This window comes from Rattus rattus, chromosome 7, assembly GCF_011064425.1.
Source record: "Rattus rattus isolate New Zealand chromosome 7, Rrattus_CSIRO_v1, whole genome shotgun sequence".
Lineage (NCBI taxonomy): Eukaryota > Metazoa > Chordata > Mammalia > Rodentia > Muridae > Rattus > Rattus rattus.
The window spans coordinates 20,266,219-20,279,617 of record NC_046160.1 but is presented as its reverse complement, the minus strand read 5'-3'; positions in this window follow the sequence as shown (position 1 = coordinate 20,279,617).

The following is a 13,399-nucleotide window of genomic DNA, read 5'->3' as shown; positions in this document are numbered from 1 at the left end:
CCTCATAGAAAAAGCAAATGTGACAGGAGGGGAAAGGCTGGTCACTGAGGCAGAGGATGCAGGGGTGGGCTCCACAGGACAGTGGGCTGACAGGCAGAAAGAAGGAAGGCAGAGACAAAGGACACACAGAAGTCACTGAGAGGAGAAAGTACAGAAATGATGCACTTCATTTAAACAGTGGGGCAGCTTCCATTGGGATTATGGGAGGAGCCCCGGAAGCAGAAGAACCTGGAGGACTCTGGGTTAAATGTTTTATATGACCATCTCCTTTCAGCCAGCCCCATCTCTCCATCTTTAAAGGGGCCAGTCCTTGTGGTCTGGATCAGCGCAAACTCCCCTGACCCTTTTTAAGCTGGACCTCAGAGCAACAAAGAGACATGTCTGGTTGGGTTCGTGAGCGTATTCTCAGAAAGGATCAAGGGAGAGTTCCGAATGGGCAGCCTCTTCCAGTGACAGACAGGTCGGGTGTATAGAACCGGCTTCTTTCCGGTGAGAGCATATATTGTTGCCGGGGTCCTTCACTCCTGTCAGAATCTAGATTCTGTGACTTTCCAACGTGGACTGAAGACCAGTGTCTCTCCAGGAATCCAGGTCTTACTGCTGCTCCTCTGGAGGCCCCTGACTAGTATACCAACTTATACTTAAAAGGACACAAGGACCAATCACATACTTTCTGTGTGTCAAATCTCATCCCCGATGACTGAGGAATTTGGGACCCCATCTACATGGTGAGAAACAGCAGCTCAGAACCCTGGGGCGTCAGTGTGGTTCTAATTCCAAGCCTCCACATTATCTCTGCCTCCCAAGGCTCATTTGACTAAATTACCTGCTCCTCCTTATTCAACCCCTTGAAAAAGCTCTTGGGTCTAATTAAAACGTAAGCTCGTGTGGGAACTTGGGGAGCAGAGGTGCACCTATGCGCACACAGTATACAAACAGAGAAACAGGCACATACGTGTGCGTACATAAAAACAAGTCTTTTAAAAGTTTGAGATTTAATCTTGGAAGTCCAGGCCCCAGCCGGCCTGTAGTTTAAGTTGGACTAGAAAAGGTGTTTCCGTCTATCCAAGCCACTAGTTTCCTGATTCCCATAATTACTCGGCTCAGTGTGATTGATATCCACCCAAATGTTCATCCTCAACGGCACGTCCAGCCCTCACTGCCAGCACCTTATAATCCTTTGAGACCGAGGACCAAGAAGCATGGAGAGAAACCTAGCCAGACTAATCCCCAAGGACCCCAGGCCTGTTGGCTTTTTCATCCTTTATCCAACACCAGCACTGACATTTGGGCCTAGCCTAAGGGGTCCTCCAGGAGTCCCCTGTGTTCCGGTTTCTAGAGAATTTACCCCACAAAGGCAAAGGCTATACCTCAGGAATATTGTAATGGCTAACGCTGTATACCAACCTGACTGGGCTGAGGGACATTCGGATGGTGGGTGACATATGATTCTTAGGTGCATCCGGGCGGGTGTTTCTGGAAGCGATCAGCATTTGGATGGATAAGTTACACACAGCCTTCTGCATGCGGGTGGCATCATGCTCTTCATTAAGGGCCTGAGTAGAAACAGAAGGTCCGAATTACATCTCCCTTGTCCTCCAGTCTGCACATAGTGGCTGGTGGGACGTCTCAACCCCCATAACCAGGTGATGGAATTCCTATAATAATCTCCATATGTGTGTGTGTGTGTGTGTGTGTGTGTGTGTGTGTGTGTGTATCTGTGTGTGTGCCTGTGTGTGTGTGTGCCTGTGTGTGTGTGCCTGTATGTGTGCATGTGTGTGTGTGTGTCTGTGTGTGTGTGTGTGTGTGTGCCTGTGTGTGTGTGTGTGTGTGTGTTTGTGTCTGTGTGTGTGTGTATGTGTCTGTATGTGTGTGTGTGTGTGTGTATCTGTGTGTGTGTGTGAGTGCTGTGTGTGTATGTATGTGTGTATGTACGTGTGAGTGTGTGTGTGCCTGTGTGTGTATGTGTGTGTCTGTGTGTCTGTGTGTCTGTGTGTCTGTGTGTGTGTTCTGTTTCTCTGGAGAACATCAAGTAAAGCAATTATGTTGCCCCTCTAAGAAGCCCTTGTGTCTCATTGCCTCTGGGACAACAGAGAAAACAGATATTGGTGACACACAGCTGGTCTGGCTTTCCAGCCAATTTTGCCTCTGGTCACTCTAGAACATCTGTTCCCCAGTGACCAGTTCATGGGTAGAGCGGCTTTTTGCTAGCAGCCAGCATTTTAGTAGCTGGTAGAGTTACTACCCAGAGTTCTCCCACATTGCCAGAGCTACAGACAGAAGATTGTCCTCACAGTGGTACAGCAAGGCCAGCTCCTGGTGGGAAGCACCCATTGCTGGGGTGAGAAAACAGAGTTTGGAATTATGTGACCTTGGTTCCAAACCTGATTCCCTCCCTCATCACTGAGCAGCCATGTGATGCAATCCTCTCTGCTCCAAACTCCTCATCTCTAAATTGGAAGAAGGCAGTGAATCAGTTTCTAACACCCTCTCCCGCCACACGGCAACATCTGAAGATGCTCCGGTCTCACACATACCATGGTGAAGTATTTGCACAGACTCTATACGAGTCCTTCTGTACTCTTTAAGTCAACTCTAGACTACTTACAACACTTCACGTGATGCACATGCTACGTAGAGAATTGCTATACTATATTATTTACTGGATAATGACAGGAAGCAACCATGTGTGCAGGTTTAGTACGGAAGTAATTTTAAAAGTGGTTTCAATCCAGAGTGTGAGGATCTGAGGATGTGGCACTTAGAAATAAATGTGAAGGGTGAACTGTTCGTTGCTGAATCTCATCAGGTATGAGTGTGCAGGCGGTGTTAGGTACATCCCTGTTATTGTGGAGAGAATAGGAAATGGAGCCCACTGGAGGAGGTTTTTAGCAGGGCTGCTGGCCTGTGCAAGGTTCTCGCCAAGTACTGCCTTCTGTCTCTTTCCTGATAGCTACCTTGCTATGCCAACCCAACCATGTCTGTATTTATCCTCAATCCAGGCAACAAAGGAGTGTGGGATAGGGCCAGGGTCAGGCCAGAATTCTCAAGCTCCCAACTGCTTTCTTTCCCATTCTTTTCAACAGATCCCTCTCGATACCCTCAGCCTGAACCCTTCCTAAAACCCCTAGAATCAAGAAACGAGAAATCCCAGGCTTGGGCAGTTGTCTTAGGTGTTGCTGGTGGGAGGGAGAATTGCTGGCAACACGGGCTGTTCTCACCATCCCCAGTTCATAATCTGCCATGGATAATCATTGTTTATCAATGCTGGAAAAAATGACTACAATTACATTGCACACATCAACACAGAGGGAAAAGAAAAGCTCCAGTGGAATGTCTGAGTCACTCTTTGGAGTCTTGAAATTACATTCATCATGGCCTCTCCTTCCTGTATCCTTGCCCTGCAGGGGGAAGGGCAGGGTCATGTGTCTGCTGCTTACCAGCCTGGCCAGTCTGGCAGGCTACCCAATGCAGACCACACAAGACTTATTTTGCAGCTTAAAAGACCCCATACAGAACTGTGGGAGGGACCCGAGGGGCCTGGAGGACCACCCTTTTATAGCCAGTTACTCTATATTCAGGGATGAATTGGAGACATGGGTGTACCATTCATGCATACCTGAAAGCCCTGCAGAATGTGAGGGCCTAGAGGTCAACAAGGAAACACTGCTGTCATATGGAATGGCACCGTCACTGTTGTATGCCTGTTGAAAAACGAGTCTCTTGGGCTAGAGATGTGGCTGAGGTGATAAGAGTCCTTGTTATGTAAACATGAAGAGTTTTACCTGATACCTGCAGAGCCCATACACAAAAGACTAGGTACCCCAGGCCGAAAAGGTTGAGCCAAGAGGATCCCTGGAGCTAGCGAACTAGAACCTGCCGGAAGAGTTGGTTAGTAGAGCTGCTAGTGAACTCCAGGTTCAGTGAGAAACTCTGAGGCAAAACAAACAACAATGCCAGATATTGATCTCTCCACCTCCACACGCATAACACACACACACACACACACACACACACACACACACACACACACACACACTGTTTTAACAAGAAGAATAATATGGGAAGATACAGGGTACCCTCCCTCCCAGGGTAGCCACTCTATCATCTGAGGCAGTCCACAAGGCCCCAGGCACCCGAACGCTAGGCAGATGCTAAAATCTGATCGATAAGTTCACATTGGAAGTGCACAAAGCATTTTAAAGCATTTGAGGGTTGGCCACGCAGCCACTAGAGAATCCAATGGTACCTCTATGCCAATAGGCTGATTACAGATTTCAGGAGAATCATGGGCTGAGAGGGCGGAACATACAGTGAACTCCAGTTACACTAGACACACTTGCTGTCTGAGAAGACCTTTGGTTCCTGGGCACTTTGGTCCCACCTCACACTTTCTGAGTGTCTCTAAAATTTGATCTTTGAAAATTGGTTTGCTTGGAAAACAAGAAGCAGTTCACATACCCAAGCCAGGGTTCTTTCCCAGGTTGGAGGTATCACGCACCTTCCCTGGAGCCTCTCTTTACTGGTCCAGAAAACTGAGCAGGCAAACCAAGAACAAGTGCCCATGGATGGGGCTTGGCAGGACATGGCCTCTTGTGAGTGGATTTTTTCATCAATGGCACAACTATCTTAGATCTCTCAGCCAACGCCATAATCCCTGGTCCCCAAAGGGAATTCTTTCAGAGAGCAAGGAGCAACAGGCCTCCAGGGTGAACATGGTCATGGCTCTGTGATGCCATCATCCATTCATTCTTTAACTTGGTCATCGAGTCGTTGGCTGGAGCCCAGGGCGGTGAGCAACAGGTCTGGGCCAGTACAGGCTGTGTTTACACAGCACCTTTATTCCTGCCAATCTGCCTGTGAACTTTGGAACACTTGTCTACCATAGCAATATGGTAATTATCAATGATGATTGGCCTGCCTTCTTACCCCATATAAAATACTTACGCAGATACCTTTTTATTGTGGAAAACATACATAAAGCTTAACTGTTTTAGGGTATGATTCAGTGGCTTCAAGTGCGTTGATAATATTGTGCAGACTCCACACCCACCTATTTCTACAACATTCTTATTATTAGAAACAGAATCACAGTTACTGTGGGTCTCTGTGAACTTGCCTATTCTTGGGGCCTGGACAAGTAAAGTCACATTCCTTCTGTCTTTCTATTGATGATTTATTGTCACTTAGGATAATGTGTTTTGGTTCTTTTGTGTTGTGTTCCAACTCAGGCTCATTCATTTTTGTTGTTGAGTAATATCCCATTGTATGGATATTTAATACTTTATTTTCTCCTTCAAAGACACTGATAGACATGAATGTTAGTGTACTGGTTGAATCAGGTTAAACCTTGCTTTTAATTCCATCCCTGCTTTTAATTTCCAAACTCAGCACAAGTATCCATAGTCAAGTGCCATGGGTGACTCTGCCTCTTATAGAACAGAGTTATTGAACCATACAGTAACTAGATATAAAACTATAGCTAGAAGTAGAAGTAAAGTAGAGGAAGATTGATCACTTCTGGGGGACCCTCCTGCTCCAGGGTCCTGGGTGCCCCAAACACAGACTCCCCGAGCTTTTAGATCTGTGTATCCAGGTGTCAGCTGACCACTTACATGGGTTACAGGTACCAAAGACTCAATATGACCAAATTTAAATTCGTGTCATGGACTCCACAAGTGCTATTTCTTCAGGGTTTTGTCTGTACCCAAACTAAGTGTGTGTGTGTGTGTGTGTGTGTGTGTGTATGTGAGTATAGGTGTGTCAGAATGTATATGAGTGTATGTGAGTGTGTGTATGAGTGTGAGTATGTGTGAGCACATGTATGAGTATGTGTGAGCATGTGTGTATGAGTATATATGTTAGTGTATATGAGTGTGTGTGAGTATATATGTATGAGTGTATATGTGTGTGAGTATGTGTGAGCACATGTATGAGTATGTGTGAGCATGTGTGTATGAGTATATATGTTAGTGTATATGAGTGTGTGTGAGTATATATGTATGAGTGTATATGTGTGTGAGTATGTAGGAGTGTGTAAGTGTGTATGAGTGTGTGAGAGTGTATGTTAGTGTATATGAATGTGTGTGAGTGTGTGTGTATGAATGTGTATGAGTGTGTGTGTATGTGTGTGAGTGAGTGTATATGTGTGAGTGTGTGTGTGAGTGTGTATGAATGTGTGTGAGTGTGTGTTTTAGTGTATATAATGAGTGTGTATGTGGAGTGTGTGTGTGTCCAGCAGAGCTCTTCTTGGTTCCATTCTAGCTCCTCAAACCTCCCATCTTTTCCTCTCCTCTAGTGCGTTACTCTAGGTCGAGATATCGTCCAGGGTACAGACATTCTCTGTGACCTCTTCTCCCCTTTCTATTTCCTCATCATCATTTTCCTCCTCACCCCTTCCTCCTCTCCCCAACCTCTTCTATCTCCCCCTCCTTCTTACCAATACCCTTCTGACTCAAGGTTTGTACTTTGTGCTGTGCACTTATATAGATCTTCAAGTGATTCCCGCTCCGCAAGCCATGCCCCAGACATACAGGACTTCTGGGAGTGGGCTCCAGACAGCCTTACTAAATCTCCACAGGCAACTGCAACCTGCATCCACGGCTGGGACCCTAGGTCTAACTGGTCTCCCGGCCTATGTGCTGCTCCTTTGTCTCTACAACAGCAAGAGGCATTTCCTAACACACACCTCACTTCCTGGTTGCTAGCATAAAGCTCCCTCAGCTTCCCATCTCTCCTGCCTTACTCTGCCCATCTCCTGCAGACCCAGGGTCCTCTCCATCTCAGATTCCTCCCTCATGACCTGGAAGCTGCGTTCCTGCCTCAGAACCCTCACATGTGCTTTCCTGTCTCCTGAATGCCTTACCACCTTAGTGTCTCACAGCCTTGGGAGTAAGCTCACACAGGTTTTTCCTGGCCTCAATATTAGTGTTCCTCTCTCCTCCACTCATGCTCATACCCCCTTCTCCTCCCCAGACTGCTGGACTAAGAATGAATAGTCGTGGAAAGTCATAGGCGTTTGTTCACCTGGGTGCTATTTTTCTAATAGAGAGGAAGAGAAATCATCTGCTTTGCCCTCGTACCCCATAGCTTGGCACACATTTCCTTCCCTACCTGGAATCTATCAACTCGGCCTAGAGTCTCTTTACTGCTTCACCACCACCTGCCCTGCCCCCGAAGTCTTACTGATTCTTCACGACCCAGTTTAAAAAGCTCCTCTCCATAAATTCCTTTAAGGCAGTGCTAGCTTTCTCATTGGTAAGCAGATAGCGGTTTCCTTCTGGCCTTTTAGTGGCTTGCTTTTGGACCCTTTGTTGCTGCTGGACTTCATGACCAATAATCTCCTTGAGTTAGTAACTTACTTGCTGGATGAATGAACACATGAACTGGCTTATGAGGACTGCAGTGCTTAATCGTGCCTCTGCAGTGAGGAACACACACAGAGATCACTCTACAGCAGTGGTTCTCAACTTTCCTCGTGCTGCAGCCCTTTAATACAGCTCCCCAGGTTGGTGACTCCCAACCGTAAAACCATTATTTTGTTGCTACTTTGAAACTGTGTTTTTTGCTAGTGTTATGAATTGAATGTAAATATATGGCATGCAGGATATGTGACCCCTGTGAAAGAGCCCCCAAGTTCCCTCTGGCTGCAACATTTGAATTTTTTACCTCAGAACCTTCCAGTCAGTTCTGGAGCAGTCCAAGGCAGGTCCCAGAAAAGGATTTATGTAGGGAAGCTATGGGATCCTCTGCTCTCAAAGGAAGGAAGTTATATTCATGCTGATTCCCTGGTACCACAGTTGTATCTTCTGTCTGGAGCAGCCTGACTACTTTGAAGCCCCAATTGCAAGCAAGTACTTGCTCAAGCCCCAGGCCTCCCTTGCAGACCTGGGGTCATAGGTAGAGAATGCTACCGAGATCGTGTGAGGAGGTCTGGATTGCAGGTGAGGCATAGAGAAAGGGATGCTTACTGTAGAGGACCTCAAGTGGGAGCTCCCAGCATTTTCCATACCTCATTCAGGTTGGCCACGAAGCCTGCCAGCCCTATGGTGCTCAGCCCAGAACTACTGCAATGCACCAGAAGGGCCCACCTGATGCAGGGGAGGAGAAGACCCACTGTGTCCATTCATCTCTACTGACCAAGTGGAGAGCAGCAGGGTGGGCAGGTGGGTGAGGATGGGCAGGGGAAACCTTCATGGGTGTGTGTGAGTGAAGGGTACCCTAGGCACAGCCTCACTCTGCCGTCAGGTCCACTTTCTCGTGCCATGACCAACCCCATTACCTGTACTTCAAGAGGGGTAGAGGGGGACGGTTGGGAACATCCACTGAAAAAGATTCTGTTAGGGGAAGGGCCAGGGGACAGACAAAAACTATTTTCTAGTTTAGAAAGACATAGCCCAGGTGGCATCATGGGCATTGAGATGCCCACTGCTGGGAGAGAATGTAGAGCTGGCTTATAGGTGAGATCTCACTTAGTGCCTTCTAGACCCTCCTTTCAGTCCCATGTTTTAGAGACCATTGGCTACTGGCTGTGTCCCAGACACTTAAAGACAGAAACCCTCTCTGATCGCATTGGACACAGGCTGTCACTCCAGACCATCAGTTCACAACCTGTATTTGATAATTCTTTAGGGGGTGCCAAATGACCCTTTCACAGGGGTCGTCTAAGAGCATCCGGAAGCACAGATATTTACATTATGATTATGAAGTAGCCAAAAATAATCTTATAGTTGGGGGTCACCACTACATGAGGAACTGTATCGAAGGGTCACAGCATTAGGAAGGTTGAAAACCACCGGTCTAGACCCACCCACAAACCCACTTCCTCTTTCAGGCTCTCCTGCAGCCTCTGAGGCTTGAACTGATCTGAGAGTCAGCGGCCCATACAGCATCTTGGAAGATGGTTCTAGAGAATCAAGCTATCAGAACAGTCGATGTACGTTGTACCTGTTCGGCCTCCCATGCCGGTTGACTCTCCTGGCTTCCTGCCTCCCTCATTTCATCCTCTGATCTTGCTTCCCGTGATCGAACCTGAGTAAAAAAGTGGCATGTTAGCAGCATGTGCCTCGTGGAACACGAACATGCCATTTGCGTTAAGGCTGAAGAGTATGGATTTTGTTCTGCGACTCAGGGCAGCTGGGATAGGATCCCATTCCTGGCTGGGCAGAGGGTAGAGGAGAAGACACAAGCTCAAGGCAGAAAGTCTTGAGTCACAGCAGAGGGTCTGGGTGGTGGCTCAAGGCACTGGTTTGGGTAGAACGGGGACTGCTCGGGCAACTTTGGGGGACTAGTCTACTGGGTTTAGGGTTTAGCTGATCTTTTCTGAAATAGTGGGTAGGGAGAGTTCTCTCTCCCTCAGCTGTGACACCTCATCCCCTGCACTTCTGTTCTTCCTGGGGACATTCTTCTGGTCCCCTTGAGACCCACCATTACTCACTTGCCTACAGATTTCTGTTTTGTCAAGTGCAGAGCCTTGAAGCTTCTCTAACGGAGCTGGTAGTCATTTCTGGGGGGAATATGGCCTACGATGTCTGCAGGTTTTGAAAATGTTGCACGTAGCTCTTGTGATCATTGTCAAAGGGGGATCGTCTCATGGCACCACCTATTAGCTGGGCACTGGTCCTTTCTTCCCTCCTTTCCCTGGTCCAGTCCTCCTCTCTCCTCCTCCTGATATCAACTCTCAATGGTTCAGCTTTCCTGCTTCTCCTTGGTTCGTACTCCATTCATGTGTCTATCAGGAAGAACTGTGGGACTCCCTCACAGTCAAGATGGCCCCTGTTAGAACAGGGTGATCTCTAGCAACACGGCAGGAAGTTCCAGGGAGGTAGACTTTGGCAGTCTCCATGTGGCTACACTTTGGAAGAAAGATAGAGAAGTAGGTAGATTTATATTCTAGGCCTGAGCTTATGTCTAGAACCTACTGAGCAAAACCTGCAGCCCCCCCTAAATTGCTCACATTCAGCACCTTATGGCGTTTTTATAAGGTTTCATTAATAGGAAACAATGCCAACTCATTAGTTCCTCAAGGCGGCCCTGCCCTGAACTCTGTTCCCATGCCCTTCTGGCTTGGGAACCACTATGATCTGGCCCCTTTCCCAGTCATTCAACCAATAGGTCTCCCTGCCTGAATTTTCCTAACAGTTTGTCCTATTTCTCGCCCCCATGTGAGCAGAATACCTGAGTCTCGCCTGGAGGTCCTTTCTTCTCTACTTTCCCATTGTCTGGTCACAGTGAGTGTCTGGGATTGCCTCCAACATTCCACAGCGGTTCACCGAGGAAGGAGACGACCTCCACAGAAGTGGTTCTCGGCCACAGTGGCTCCTTTGGGGGGTGAGGGGTGTGAACCCCCTTTCACTGGGATTGTCTAAGACTATTGGAAAACAGATATTTACATTATGCCATTAACAGTAGCAAAATTACAGTTATGAAGTAGCAACAACAATAATGCTATGGTTGGGGTCACTACCACATGAGGAACTGTATTAAAGGGTCAGAGCATGAGGAAGGTGGGGAGCCATGGCTCTAGCAAGGCATTTGTAGGAGGGATGGTTATGATGCCTTCTCAGCTCCTTGTGAGCCCTACCACACTTAGTTCTCAGTGGAGAAAAGCCCTTTCTAATGGGCTTGACCATAGCATGTTCCACCATTTTTTAATTCATCTACTTGTGTCTGTGTATTTCTGTTTTGTTTCTAATGTACAGGATAGAATTTGCCTTTTTAAGATCTATTTTTGGATGATGCTTGCCTTTTAAATGAGCCCTTTTTACACATTCACACTCAACGTGGCTACACACGGAATCAGCATGGCACTATCTTTGCTGTGCTGCCCCTTGCTCCATCTGGTTCTGGTCTTGGTATTTTTATCTTCTTTTAGATTAAATATTTATTATTTTATTTCTTTGATTGGCTTTTTAGTTATATTTATCTGTGTCACTTTATTTTGGGATGCTTGCTTTTAGATTTATAATATGTAGTGGGTGTTTGATTGTTCGTTGTTTTTTTTTTTTTTAAATTAGAGTCATTGTGCTGGTTTATTTTACTAGAGTCACCTCAGTTAAGAAATTGCCTCTATCTATGTGGCTATGGGCATATCCACGGGGATTTCCTTCCTTCCTTCCCCCTCCTTCCCTCCCTCTCCCTCCCTCCCCCCTCCCTCCTTCCTTCCTTCCTTCCTTCCTTCCTTCCTTCCTTCCTTCCTTCCTTCCTTCCTCCCCTTTTTCTTTTCTTTTCCTCTGTTATAAATTATTTATGTTCTATGCCCATGGGTGTTTTTTCTTGCATTTATGTCTGTGCATCACATGTGTGCCCTGTGTCCACAGAGACCAGAAAAGGGTCATTTGGGTTCTTTAAAAGCTGTGGTTATAGACAGTTCTGAGCTGCCATGTGAGTGCTGGCAACTTAAACCAGGTCCTCCTTAAGAGCAGCCAGTGATTTCAACCGCTGAGCCATCTCCCAGCCCTGTGTGAGCATTTTCTCGCTTGCCAGTTTATGGAGTAGTGCTCAGCCCACTGTGGATGGTGCCTGGGTTGGCAGGCCTGAGATACAGAGCAAAGGTGAGACAGTAAGCAGGGTCCTCCATGGTCTCCACTTTACTTCCTGACTTCGGATTTCTGCTCTGAGTCCATGCCTTGGTTTTTCTCTATCATGGACCATAACCCATAAGCTAGAGATAAACCCTCTCCTCTTCAAGTTGCCTTTGGTCATGGTTTTATCCCAGCAACATTGAGCCTGACTAGACAGTCGCCTTCATTGATAGTATTCCAACGTATCTAACCAAGAGCCTTCTCTTCACACCATCTTTTGTCTGTCTTGTGGACATTTTACTTCCGTGTGTACTGTAAACTCTACATTACATTAATATTTTTCTTTTTATCGATGAAGTATCTTTTATTAAAAAGACTTTTAAATAAGTTTTGAATTATTTACCATTTACAATCTTTCCATTTATTTGGGCAGATCAAGACTCCTATGTCACTTTCCTGTTTTCTAATGGTTCTCCTTTAACTTTCTCATAGACTGGTGACCAATTGTTTGAACTCTGTATGTCTGAAAAATATTTCTCATTCACTTGTTATGTACGTAGATATACATATACCCATACATATATACGTCATACATACTATGTGTGTATATTTGCTTTGCATAGAAGTCTAGGTTCACAGTGTTTTCTTTTAGCTCAGAGCTGAACAAGTGTCCTTTGCACTGCGTTGTCCTTAAGGATGAGCTGGCTGTCCTTCCCTTTCTTCTTCACGCTCCCTTCCCAGATGTTTTTAGGGCTTTTCTTTCTTGCTACCTTAAGGCCATTTCATTTTGCGATTTGGAACGTTTCCTTTATGTTTTTGGTTGAACTTTCAGGACCCCTTTTCTGAAGTTGGTAAGTGATCCCACTTTGATTTCTCCCCTGTATCTTTCTACTCTTCTTTGGGGGACAATCGACTTGTATACTAACTCGTTTCAAGTTCACTTGCAGGTAACCAGAACTCCATGGAGTTAGTTCCTTCCCTCTTCAGTGTCTAAGATTGAATTATTCTGACCTCGGGGGTTTATTTTTATCTCTATTACCAGAAGTGCTCCTTTAATCTTTGGAAGTTTGACTTGGGCCTTCTTTGTTTCATTCATGTGTATTTTCTTCTGTTCTTAATATGTCACATTGCCATCTCTCTTCTTTATCTTACAGTTTATACTTGCATCTTTAAAAAAAATACTCTGGCCTGTTTCTTCTATCCTCATGTTCCTATCTGCATTTCTTTCTAAATTAAATTATCTTTCTAGTTCTTTGGCTCTGATCATTTTTATTAGGTGCCGGGTAATATGAATTTCACCATTGTTCGAGGCTCAAGTCTTCCTCTACAAATGCCTTTAAATGTCGCTCTAGGAGTCAATTAAGATACTAAGGGTACTGTGATCTTTCAAGACTGACTTTCAAGCCTTTAAGGTAGGACCAAAAACAACCTTTAAGCAGACAGACTTTTGCCATCACTGGTGAAGGGAGCAAAGTGCCATCAAAGACTTTTAAGCAAGAAAGGGACATGACTAAGATTTGTGCCGAAAACCATTCTTGCAGCGTGAAATGAACAGGTGGAAGAGGAGAGGAGAGACAGACTCCGAACAGGGCCCCACCATTCATCTATTCAGTCAAAAGGAGAAGAAGCCTGCAGCTCGGTGGTAGTTTCCAGAGTTTCCAGAGACTGGAATAGTTGAGCTGGGCCGATGGTGCATGACATGGGCAGAGCAAGAGGAGGAAGGGGGCATCAAAAGTGACCTGGGGTGTCCCAACTGGGCTTCTGGTTGGTTCTGGGCAAATGTCATTTCACAGCAAACCATAGTAGGGTTTCCAGGGTCCTGGAATTCCCAACTCTTCTTTTTGGGTCACTCTGTTAGTACCAGGAAGAGGAGGGGC